The sequence below is a fragment of the Mustela nivalis genome (genome assembly GCF_964662115.1).
Source record: "Mustela nivalis genome assembly, chromosome: 19".
Taxonomy (NCBI): Eukaryota; Metazoa; Chordata; class Mammalia; order Carnivora; family Mustelidae; genus Mustela; species Mustela nivalis.
In genome coordinates, this window is record NC_139038.1 from 25,994,953 (window position 1) to 26,008,117 (window position 13,165).

General features: G+C 43.5%; 1 protein-coding gene across 10 annotated transcripts in view; it reads left to right on the forward strand.

Annotated features, from left to right (window-relative positions):
- RPS15A (ribosomal protein S15a) overlaps positions 1-13,165 on the forward strand; it is a 420,016-nt gene that overhangs the window by 200,278 nt on the left and 206,573 nt on the right. For 2 of the 10 annotated variants that reach the window (XR_014306580.1, XR_014306581.1), the window contains exon 8: positions 5,884-5,984. The exons of the other annotated variants lie outside the window; for them this stretch is intronic. The gene's annotated coding sequence lies outside the window, so the exon portion shown is untranslated. The remainder of the gene's footprint in view (positions 1-5,883; positions 5,985-13,165) is intronic. 10 annotated transcript variants of the gene reach the window in all.

Sequence of the window (13,165 nt, forward strand, 5' to 3'; positions counted from 1 at the left end):
CTTCAGGTATTGGATGTAAGCTCCTTTCTTGGACCATGCTTTCTTTTTTTCTAAATGCAAGCTTAAAAAACATGTGTTATCAAGATGCAAATTTTTGAAAGTTCTATCTATTTCAATCCTTTCCTAAAAGCTGTTTTTGCAAAAATGAGTTAGGTGGGGTTTTTCCTTGTTAGGAAAAAAAAGTGAAGAACAATATACCACAGTCGTCTCCGGCACACTACCCTGCTTCTAGCTATAAAGGAAGTTACAAATTATATCTCAACATACAGTGATGTTAGAAAAACTGCTTTGGGAACACTGCAGCTTGGGATTGGTTTGGCTTTGTTTGTGTTTTCAGACTGTGCCTTTGCATTGATCACCTGCCTGGCGCTAGGCTTGGTTGCTGTGGTATCAGGACACTTTTGTTCAAAAAGTGGCAGTCATTATTGCTGGTCAGCACAGATCTCTGGTTCTCCTCACTGATGGGGACATGGTTAGAATAGTCTTCCTGGCCTCTGGTGGTTGGGTAAGAACTGCTAAGTCATTCCGACCCATGAGTGATGAGTGGAAGGGATGTGTGGCACTTCTGGTGAAAGTGTTTAGTCTGAGACCCTCCAAAGGTCTTCGCTCTGCTTGGCAGAGCAGTCATCAATATTTAAGATGGTGGCTACTCCATCAGCCTGCCTCCAGTTAATGAAGGTTAGCAGAGTCTCCCCCAGCAAACTATGGGATGGACTTTGAGCAAGAAATGAACTTTTGTTGTTTTAAGTGACTGAGAGTTGGACATCTTTGTTATCACAGCCTCAACTAGCTTATCCTGACTGATACCCCCATCTGGCTCTCTAAAGACACAGTTGCCAAACTTTCAAAACCAAAAGAAACATTCAGAACATTGGAACTGGCATATCTTTACAGACAAAATATTTTGCCTTGGCAAACATGTCCAGAAGGAAGTGGTTGCTGCTATATTTAGAACATGAAGCAAATGTACTGTTTTGGAGTGTTCAGACAGATAAACATGCTCAAAATCATGTTCAAAATGTTCCACATTTTGCCCGATTGGAAACATTAACAAAGTATAAAAGTTGACAATGTTTCCTTTTGTATATTGTGTGTACACACACAGAGACACACACACAAAAATGCATGGGATATAGTAAGAGTTGCTTGGTTGCAGGAAATGGAGAGTATTTGGTCAGATTCGGAGAGGTTAGAGCAACTGTTCAAAATCAAACTCTCGGTGCTGGGGGGCACCCAGAGACCCAGATCTTTGGATTCAGTATCATCTATTGTCAATTTAAGCCTTACAGAGTTTTGTGAAACCATGAAGAGCGTTCGCAGACTCTCTGCTGTTATCATAATTGATAGAATTTTCACAGAATTTGTATACCATTCCTTTGTTAAATTCTCATTGTTTTGCCATCATCTGTTTTATCCCCTTATTTGTTTTGATTATCTATTTTACCCTCCTGGGAATCTTTCGTCCCACTGTTATCACATCCTTTTTTAGCATTTGTATTTCAGTAATCTAATTTCAGGATTTCTTTTTTTCTTCCTTCCTTCCTCCCTTCCTTTCTTTCTTTCTTTTGAAGAGAGAGGGAAAAAGGGAGTGAGTGTAAGTGGGGGAAGGGGTGGAGAGAGAATGAGAGAGAGAATCCTAAGCATGCTCCATGCTCAGCACAGAGCCTGAAATGGCTCAGTCTTACAACCTTGAAATCATAACCTGAGCCAAAATCAAGAGTCAGAAGCTTAACTGACGGAGACACCCAGGTGGCCTGATTTCAGGATTTCTGTAAAGGATGGATTTAAGAGTTGAGCTGGAAGAAAGTTTGGACTAGAAGTACATTTTGACTTCTAGTGTGAGGAAACGCCAGTTGTCCACATCAAGGGATGGGGTGGGAAGCTACTGATGGAGGTTCTGGGGCAACCAAGTTCTCCCTGCTCCACAGCCATCTGCCGGCACCAGGACTGTGGTCCTGGAGAATCTTTATTCTAAAGGCAGCGAGGTCCCAGCTTTCTTCTGTTCATTCCTTGAACAAGATGCTCACACGCTTGCTTTTATATTTTCACAATGAATGGAGATGATAATAGATCTGGTATCTGATCGGTTAACTGTGACTTTGGACAAGTTGCTTAGCTCCTTTGATGGGAAATAATGATGTGAGTTTATTGAGTTATGAAAATTATGCAAGATCACGTCTAGGAATGACTCTTTTACAGTGATGGCCCAAGAAACACTTAATTCCATTATTTCCTTATAGTGAATGAGAGGAGCAGTGTAGCTTAGTGCTTACGTGTACAAATGCTGACATCACACAGCAGGGTTCAAATCCTAATTTCTTATTTTTGCCAGATATGTGTAAATACACAGCCAGTCACTTCTCTGAGCCTCCCTTACTGTGTCTACAAATGAAAGATAACATGGGACCTGATACATTGTTGGAGATGAAATAACATACTGTGTATCCAGCCTTTGGTATGTTTTAAACACTCAAGAAATGGTCATTTTCATCAGCTTTTATTTTTAGATACAAGTTTCTTTCTTTACATCCACTCCTGTGTCTTTCAATACAAGTCCGTAAACCCTGATCTGAAACCCTTGGGCCATATGTGTTTTGGACTCAGAATGTTATGGAAATTGCAAAGATAATGCAGTACACATACCATACACCCTCGCCCCCCACACACACATCAGCAGGGTCTGTGGTAGGCACTTCATAATTAGCTTATTACTATGGTGAAATATATGAATGTTCATGCTGAGTGGGATGTGGGATAAATAAACGATATAAATAATCTGATGTCAGCTCAAGTCCAGTTCTGCTGCCAAATGAGTTTGTGCCAAAATTAACGAAACCAATTTTGGCTCCCAGAACTTTTTTGGAATTCGTTATCATCTTTTCCCCTTTCTGTGCTGGAAGGCTATTTCTATTACCCATTTCTAGTTTAAGCTGTGCCTCTCCTACCTTTCTGTGTTTCTGTTTAATCTTTCAAGGTTTCCTCTGAACTCTTAGCCCTCCTCCCTTGACAGCCTGTGTTTTACTTCTCCCTCTCATCGCTGGCTCTATTCTTTCCCTCCTCTTGGATTGCTCCTTATTTTTCTGGGGTTCACACACTACTGGCATAAAGCCCGCTTTCATTTTCTTTGTATGTGTGTGTGTGTGTGTGTGTCTCTCTAGGTTCTCATTCCCCCTTCTTCTTCTCCTCTGTGGGTTTCAGACAGAATCTCGCTTCTGTGATCAGTGCTCCTCACCTCTCGTCCTGTGTGTCATCTTCTACCTGCTGTTTCCTTTCTGCTTCTTTGTTCATTGCTAGTGGTCCTTGGCTCCCACCCCGGCCACCACACCATGATCCTTCTCCTTTAATTCCTTTGTCTCCTCCAGAGATCATTCTTTGTCCACTCCTTATTTTACAATGCCAATAATATCATTATGATAATTTATTGAGTTCTTACTGTGTACTAAGCACTTTACATGGATCGTTAAATTTCATCCTTATAGCACACCATTAGGTGGGGACTCTCTTAATCCTCATATTTCAGATGAGAAAATTCAGGCTAAGAGATAAAGCGACTTGCTCAAGTAGTCAAGGAATTCAAACCCCATTGCATTAAATCTTTGCATTTAATACTTGTTGCATTAAACTAATTCCAAAGCTCATGATTTCAATCACTATGCCTATATTTTCTCCATTACAGCGGATATTACCAGCCCAGTTACTTCATTTATCTTTTCTTTCTAGGTTCTTATGGATTTTTAATGTGACTTACCTCTGCCCGCCTCCTTTTCAGTGTGCCATTTAACTTGGGTGGTTTGTCCAGATTTGCCCCTTTCTGAGGTTGGATTCTTGGCTCTTAGCTTTTCCTGGTGACACACTGAGTTTATATCATACTTATGGCGGACTACAGGAACAGTCCCAATTTCAAACATTCTCATCCCCACAAACCACTGAAATGTCCCCAAAATTGATGCTGGGCGATGGAATCAGCATCTGCTTTGGCCATCACTGTCTGCATGCCTCAGAACACACCACTTGAAGTCACATCTTGGCAAAATGGCTTCGTATCCCGGGCTTTCCAGGGATCTGTGCTCATTATGTTAGTCAGGCTAGGCTCCACCATGCTGCAGCAGAATCAGACCCACGCTTCTGACTTTAACACACCAAGGATGTAGGTCTCTTTCACATCACAGTCAGAGGTGGTTCTGGTGACTCTTTTCTTTCTTTCTTTCTTTCTTTTTTTAAAGATTTTATTTATTAATTTGACACAGGAAGATCACAAGTAGGCAGAGAGGCACGCAGAACTAGGGGGGAAGCAGGCTCCCTGCTGAGCCAAGAGTCTGATGCAGGACTTGAACCCAGGACTCTGAGATCATAACCTGAGTGGAAAGCAGAGGCTTTGACCCACTGACCCACCCAGGCGCCCCATCTGGTGACTCTTTTCTTGACTTGACTTCTTGGACAATAACTTGGAGGTCCAGCCACAACTCCACCATCCCCAGGTTCTTCCTTTCCAGCCCCTTCGATGGGGCAGGGGGTGCAGCGTCTTCACAGACTCCAAGGCACTACAATCGTCATTATCATCTTCATTGTTCAGTTGGGGAGACACGTTCATTGCCCAAGGTTTCCCAGGCTAGTAATTCCAGACTAATATCACAACTCCGACTCTTCATTCCACTCCATTTTGGGGACCTACAAATATTTCACTGATGTTTATGTTTCCCGCCTAGATTCACGTATTCTCAGTAAGTTATTGGAATTTCCCATCTTTTTTTTTCTTGATAATTCCCACGGAAGTCTCAGGGAGCACTCTCATTGGTTGTGCTTGGGTCACGTGCCCATCTTCAAACCAATTGCTGTGTGCCAGACAACGCAGTGTTCCGATTGGTCGGGTGTGTGTCATGTGACTAGCTGCAGCATGGCGGAACTAGAGTAAGAGGGCAACTTCACCTCTACGATATGTAATGGGAGCAACGGGAAGCTGTTCCCCTAAATAAATCCAGAGTGCTGTCACTGAAAGAAAAGGCAGTAGATATCAGGGAGGCACATCAAGATAAGATACAGCTATTTGAACAACTGGGTGAAGAAGGAAATGTAAGGTAGAATTCATGACCAGGGAAATGAATGGACGAACCCGTGACCAATCAGAACCCTGCATTGTCTAGGCCATAGTTATTGGTTAGAGAGTTAGCAGGTGGTCCAGTCCCAACCAATGAGAGCCCTCCCCGGAATATATGAATGACCGAAAGATGCCTCTTTTGGGGGGAGGATGAGGGAGTCGTTCCAAAAGATGAGAAGTGAATTAAGAAGAAGTTGACAGTCCGATGAAGATAAATTTTGCACATTGTGTAGTTTTGCAATAGGGCTCTTCTTTTCAAGGACCCAATACCTTTCTGCTGTAGCCAAGTTCCTCTCCGCATTTGAATTCTCTCAATCCCTTTGGGGTAGGAGCAGCCTTAGGCTGTCAGCCTGCTTACCCTCACCAGCAGGACTCCACGAAGGGAAACTGGGCTCTTCTTCCACCCCACCCCCCTCCCCAATGTTTACACTTCTCCTTCGATTTCCACGGTCCTCCTCTCCTCCTTAGAAAATTCTTTTCCATCAGTGAAGCTGAAAAACAGCCAGGAGGCCCAACAGTGTTCCCTTCCATGGGCATAGTGACTTCTGCAGGCCTGGACTTCGTTTATCTCTCCCTGAGTCAACGAGATTTTGTCTATAGGCCTTTCTGCTATGTTCCTCCAGAGAGAGGTAAACTGCCTTTAAGTAATTGCTGAAGAAGGCATAAACCAGGGAAATTTGATTTGAGTATGCAATTTGAATCGGGAAATGCTCGTATAAATAACCAAAGGAGCTGAATGCGGCAGGTTTGTGCTCTATAGATTTTTTTTTTTTTTTTTTAAATCTCAGGGTCTTCAGAATAGTTTTGCTGCAGCAGCTTAAACCATCCCAGGCCTCTGCACTCCGATCTTCTGCTAGTCTGGCATCATTAACTGCCAGTCTGGAGTTCGGTAAGTTGGCATTGCCTAATTAACCTATATAGCTGGAAAGGGGAGAGAGACGCTTGAACTCCCATGCAATGCTATCATTTAGAGCAGTGACACAGTCTTAAAAACAAAACAAAACAGTTTTCAACTAGGAAGGAGTTTGGGATCATCTAGCACAACTTCACCAATGAGGGAATTAGGAGCCAAAAAGGTAAATCATTGGTTGGAGGTCATTGAGGTTTTTGAAATGTCACGGTTGGATTTTCCTGTAGCAACAAACAACCCCACGTCCAAAAGGTGTGAGTTTCCAGCTTATATTACAGCAGAGTTGCAGGTCACGCATGGCTCTCTTGGGCTGGCCTTGACCTGGCCTCATTCTGGAGCAGCCAAGGAGCAGCCACCCTCTGGGGCATGGGCCTTTCGTGGTGGGTGAGGCTTAAAAGGAACCAAACTACAGGAACATGTTTATAGCTTCCATTAGGATCTGGTGTGTGTCCCAACTGCTCACATTCTGTTGGTCAAAAAACAGGCTACAAGCCTAATGACAGTGAGGTTGGGTGGTACTCTGCCTAGTGGGAAGCATGGCGAGACAAAGTAGGATTCAAGTCACCGTGGAGAAATAATGCATTCCACTATCAGAAGGTGTCGAAATCCTTAACAGTGCTGGGTGTCTAAGAAGAAATGTGAAAACTGAGAAAGTCTCTGAAAGTTTCCTGAATCTGCTTATTCTTGCTATCATGTTACCTATTTTGATTAAAAGCTAGAGTCCCCCAGTGACATAAGCTCACTGAGCGTTACCCCAGATTCCTTCCTTGTGTCTATGTGTCACATCTAATGATCACCCTGTGCTTTTCATTTCTACTTCCCAAATGTCCCTCAGAAGTCCAGTCTTGCTTCCCACACCCATTTCACAGGTCTCCTGCTTCTGGATTTTTGTCGTTGTTTGTTTGTTTGTTTTTCCAATCTGAGCTCTGCACTGTGGCCAGAGCAACTACTCATATCATACCTTGCCTGAAGTCCTCCCACAGATAGAAGAACAAAGTATTATACTTCTTCACGTCACCTGTAGAGATTCCAACCTTGCTACTCCCCAGCCCTGTGTCCAACATTCATTTATCTAAGACTGACCAGCCAGTTTGCCGATTAACTGTATTCACAGGGAGGCAGGACTTGGCACACGCTCTTCCTTCCACGGGGATTTGCTACGTAGGCAAGAGCTAAGGAAGGATGAATGGCAGGTCCCAGGGAGAGACTCAGCCTGGATCACAGATGCTCTGTTTGGAGATGAATAAAGTGAGACCCTGTGCTTCCGTAAGGCTCAGCAACACAATGGACTCCTTGTTTCCCAAGACCATGGGACCAATAAATATGACTCATCACCTCCTGCTATGTAAGCCCCATGGAGCAGCCCCAGGACTCTATTGTGTTTTAAGTACGGATCCCCCCACCCCCAGCTATTGCAGAGTTGACTCTCATGTTGTTTTGCTTCTCATCTGGGGTTACCCTGGCTGTCTTTCCTCTATATCCCTGTGAGTGAGGTGGTGGTTGTGCTTAGAATTAGCTCAAAGTTTCAGTCTCTTGAAATGACTCTGTGCCTTTGCCCATGTTCTTAGTGGCTGTGATACATTTGACCCTCCAGTCTCTCAATCCTTCACCCCTCATCGTGCTCCTCCATTTCTGCCTTTGTTAATCTAGAAATCCCTAGTCAATGTTTTGAGCCTAGTTCATAGCACATCTTCAGGGAAAGCTCCGTTCTCCTTGGAGAAGGATTTATGCCCTCTCCTGAACTCTTCTTATACTGCCCTGTGCATGACCACCTTCATTTATCCAGCCAATTAATAGTTGAGAAGAGTTTACTATGTGTCAGGCACGGTACGAACCACTGCGAGCAAAACTGTGCATGAGTAGGCAAAGCCCTCACCATCAGGACACCCGCTGACTAGTGGGAATACGATGTCCAGAGAACCATCAAATGCACCAGATGGTTACCAGTGGAGTGGGTGCTGAGCAGCAAATAAATATGGTGATGAGCTAGAGAGTGACTGGGAGAAGTCACTTAGTGAAGTCAGGAGAAACCTCTTTGAGGAAGTAATACTTCAGCCGAGGCTTGAAAGATGAGAAGGAACAAGGCTTGGGAATGGATGGAGGAAGAGCAGGTGCAGAAAGCAGGTACAAGGCCAAAGGCACGCAGGCAAGAGAGAGCTTGATGGGCCCGGAGCCCTGCCAGCAATCGGGAAAGTGGACGGCGCAGAGCACGTGGGAACTTGTTGGCCATATCAGAGATTCTGGCTTCTGGTCCAAAAGCAACAGGAAGACTAGGAAGGGTTTTAAACAGAGGAATGGCATGATGTGATTCACCATTTAAAAATATCACCCTGGATGTCGTGTGGATGTTGTGTGGTTGCAGTGGGAAGCGGACATAGACAAGCAGACAAAACAATTTTTTTTTTCTCTTAAGAAACATTCTTATTGAGCTGGAGCCTTGCCTTGGGGGTAGCGGCCATGTGTCTACAAAGGTGTGGGTAGAGTCAAGAGCAATTTTGGTGACAGAATCAACAGGACTAGGGTCTAATAGAAGGATAGGACTCAGGGATGACCCCATAGTGTTTGTCATGAACCACTGGACAGAGGGAGAGGCCTTTTACTGAAATGGGGAACACGGGAGAGGAGCATGGTGTTGGATGAAACGAGAACTCTGTTAGAGACCTAAGAAGTTTAAGACACCCATTAGTGGGCCAAGCTGTCTGTCTCCCACTAGACTGTGGTGTCTCTCCAGTGCTCTTGACGCATAGCGGGTACTCGAAAAGTATTTGTTGAATGGGAGAATCTAAATGATATGCTTAAAAGCTACAGATGACTAATGGCTTCTGGAACAACAGACGATCCAAAGTCTGTAGCAGTGGCTAATTAAACCATTCCAATCTGATGTCCAAAATATTGTATGCTCGAGACCCCCCTTCTTTCCCCATTAATTGAACAGGCCCTGTCTTTTTTGCTCTTGTAGTCCATTGTTCTTCAAATGTAATTAGCCCTTGTGTTTTGACAGTAAACGAGACTCCTGTACTTTGATAAATGGCTTGTTTCTGGAAAAAGAGTATTTGCGAACACAAACCCGGTCTTCCTCCAACTTGTCTCCTGCGTCTTCCTCTTCCTCCTACTTCAGGCCGCCTTTGGGTGACACCATTAACTTGAGGAAGGCCATGTTTCTCAGGAAAGGATAACAACACAGAAATAACAGTTATTTTTAGACACTTTACTACGGGGCAAGCAGATTCATTATATGTTATACAACAATCCTGAAAAGAAAGTTAAAAAAAATCCTTTGTTCCATTTGAGTAAACCAAACAAAGCTCGTACAGTTAAAATCTCACAGTTACCTGGGCTGAGTTGAGATTCAGATGCGCCCAGGTTTGTCTGATCTCCAAGCCCATGTCCTTTCTGGGATTCTGGGTCTCTCTTAGATTGTAAGTAGATGAACTTTATTGAAGAGCTTCTGTGTTCCTCACTTGGTTGTGTATGTGTGTTTTTAAACAACTTAGTAAGGTATAATTCACAGACTATACAATCAACCCATTTAGAGCATGGCATTCAATGTATCTCACTTATTAATGGAACAAATGGTATCAGCCCTCACTCTTAGCAAGGAACAGCACCCTTGTGGTTGTTCCAAGTTTGTTATCTCCTATGATTTATTCTGGTATTCTTATCAACCCTCTTAAGGGGGGGGGCAAGAATTATCACCTACATCTTATAGGTGAAGAAACTAAAAATGTCACACACAGCATGTGGTCAGCAAATCTGAGTGACGAATCTAAGGTACCTGGACCATCAAGTCAGACCCCTTTGCCTTTACACGATCTGCCGCTTCACAGCCATATGGCCCTTCTCAGTTGACAAAGATGATTTTTTCATGTCCATGATCTCATTTGGACCCTATGCTGAGACTGATTTGCTGAGATTTTTTTAGAACCGTCTGAAAGATCGTCTAAACCAGTTCAGCTGGTTTCTCTTTGTCCTGACCCAGAGAGGGTACTGAATTTCTCAAAACTGTTTGTAGTGACCTCACATACATTAGGATTGCCACTCTCAAAAGAACAGAAAATTACAAGTGTTGAAGATACAGAAAAACTGGAAGCCTTGTGCGCTGTTGGTGGGAATGTAAAATAGTGCAGCCATTATAGGAAGCAGTATGGAGTATCCTTAGAAAATTAAAAATAGAACTACCACATGATCAACCAATCCCGCTTCTGGGTATATACCCAAAAGAATTCAAAGCAGGATCTTGACTTTTTTAGATCCCACATGTAAGTGAGATCATCCAGTATTTGCTTTTCTGTGTCTGGCTTATTTCACTTAACATAATAATCATGAGGTTCATCCCTGTTGTTGCAAATGGGAAGATCTTTTTTATTCCATTATATATATTTACTCCATTTTCTTGGAATCTACGAAAGTTGAACTCATAGAGCCAGAGAGTGGACTGGCAGTCTCCAGGGACCAGGGGCTGGGGGAAATGGGAGAGATATTGCTCAAAGCGTATAAACTTTGAGTCATAAGAAGGTTTTGAATCTAATTTATAGCATGGTGATTATAATGATGAATACTGTATGGTATACTTTTAATTTGTTAAGAGAGTAGATCGTAAATGTTCTTGCTATACACAAAAAGGGAACCATGCAAAGGGATGGATGGTTAATCAATATGATAGTGATTATAATTTCACAAGGTATGCGTATGTTAAATCATCACACCGTACACCCGAAACATATACAGTTTTTATTTGTCAATCAGACCACAAAGCTGGAAAAAATAATACAGCATTAAAAACAAACAGGATAAATAAAGCACCAAAATGCAAAAAAAACACAAAAAAAGTGGAGGATCTTGAAGACATGTTTGCACATCTATGCTCATTGCAGCACTAGTGACAACAGTGAAGGAGTGGAACCAACTCAAATGTCCATCTGTAAATGAATGGATAAAGAAAACATGGTAAGTACACAGAACAGAATACTATTCTGCTGTGAAAAAGAATCACGTGCTACAACATGGATGAAACTGGAGGACGTTATGCTAAGTGAAATAAGCCAGTCTCAAAAGGACACATACAGCATCATTCCACTCATATGGAGCAGCTATAGTAGTCGAGATCATAGAAATGGGAAATAGAAAGGCAGTTGGTGTTTAGTGAGTATAGAGTTTCAGTTTTGCAAGACGAAAACGTTTTAGAGATCCGTTGCAGCAAAGTGAATATACTTAACACTCCTGAACTGTACCCTTACAAATGGCTAAAATGGTGAATTTAATGTTATGCATCTTTTACCAGAATAGGGGAAAAGAACTCTCTTAGGGGGACTTGGGATTTGAACCCATGTCTCTAGGATCCAATAAGATCAAGTGTGAAAGAGAGTGTTGTCTGCATTCTTTTGGCCAGGGCTGTACCTTTGTCTCAGGTTGGCTGTGTCTTTGTTGCTATAACAACCTTGAGAAGCCAATGGGTGCTTTTGTCAGACCTCAGGGAGAATTAGGTGAGCTGGGTGGACCTACCAGTGAGTACCCACTCTGAAGTGCTTTATCTCCCTTAGGATAGAGGCACTGTGGGGTAGCCAGCAGTGACAATATTAGTCCCATATGGAGAAACCAAGACTCAACACGATTAATGAAGTTCAAGGCCACTTGGGGTATCAGTGATGGAGAGGAATCTAGATCCCAGGAAATCCAGTGCTGGGTCCTGTGCCAGTGAAGTGGGAAGTACAGCACATTTTTAAGATTAGAACTCAAGAAAGAGGTGGAAAAGTTGGATTTTCTTATTTTTATGATTTACTCTAAAGAACTTTCTAGAATGCTGAAGAGCATAGTTCCACTGGGTTGTCCAGTCCTGACCCCTGATCCCAGTGTTGATGAGTGACCTCAAACTTGGGCTCCCTTGCAGGCTGCTAGACCACCAGATGCATGGGACGGGCATTTCTTCTGGGCTGCGAGGCCCTCTGAATCCACTCTTTCCAGCAGTAGATTTTTTTCTTTTTCATGCTTGAACTCCAGAGGCCCCCAAGGGCTTCTGCCTTAATTAAAATTTAAATTCACAAATCATTTGTAAACCGTCTCATAGGCAGCCAAATAATCACGATCATTAGTGGGTGGTCGGAGTCGCTTTTGGTTTAATGCTGTATAAGACACTGGCTTAGTCCTTTTAGTGCTATTTTCTACCACCTCTCTTGCCACAAACCTGGACCAGAGAATTCTGGTCAAACAAATACCTTTGTTTTCTGTCATAATATAGAGGTCCACATTCCCAATTTGGAATGCACTGACGCATCCTGGTCCCTCCCCACTCCTGTCCCTATTCCTGTCTCCTGCAGCTTGCTTGTGCCCCAGGGACATTGCTAAGGACACATTTCTGGGGACCATCCTCATCTGGGGACCAGCCAGTTAGCAGGGACCATCTTGAAGCACAGGCAGACTGAAGACCCATCACAAGACTGGACAGGCTTTCCTCTGAGCCTGAGCTTTGCATTGGGATGGGTCCTTTAGCTGGGCCTCTGCTCCTGGGAACTCGGAGGGTGCCCCACCCAGCGGTCCTTCCCCTAGCCCAGAGTTTCTTAACCTTGGCATTACCGACATTTTGAACTGGCTAGTTCTTTGTTGTGGGGGCTGTCCTGTGTGTTGTAGCATGTCTTGCAGCATCCCTGGCTTCTACCTACTAGCTGCCAGTAACAAACCCCAGTTCTGACCACCAAAAGCGTCTTGAGATAATGGCCAAATGTCCCCTGGGGGAAAAGTCACCCAGATGAGAATCACTGCCTATCCATTTTCTCTCTAGGGCCAATCCCTTGGATCCAGATTTCCTTCTTTTCCTTTCTCTATAGCTCTTCCTCTGTATCTCCAAACCCTGACATTGTTTAAGGCTATTCAATGCAAAAAAAAAAAAAAAAAAAAAGCTTATTATACTGCTTTCCCCCTCTATCATGGATTTATATCCTAACAGGAAGGGCTCAGACCTTAGAAACCCAGAAGAACCTGTTTACTCTTCATGGAGGATGGGGCTGGTAGGATATGAAATGTCAGATCCTTATCATTCCTTCTGGAACAGCCACCACTATCCACCAGTGTAGATGGTCAGCCAGGAGCTTGGCCCAGGGCTGTCTGTCTCTGTAGCCCATAACCACCCTGCTTCCTTGCCTCCCACTTGGACTCACTGCACCTCA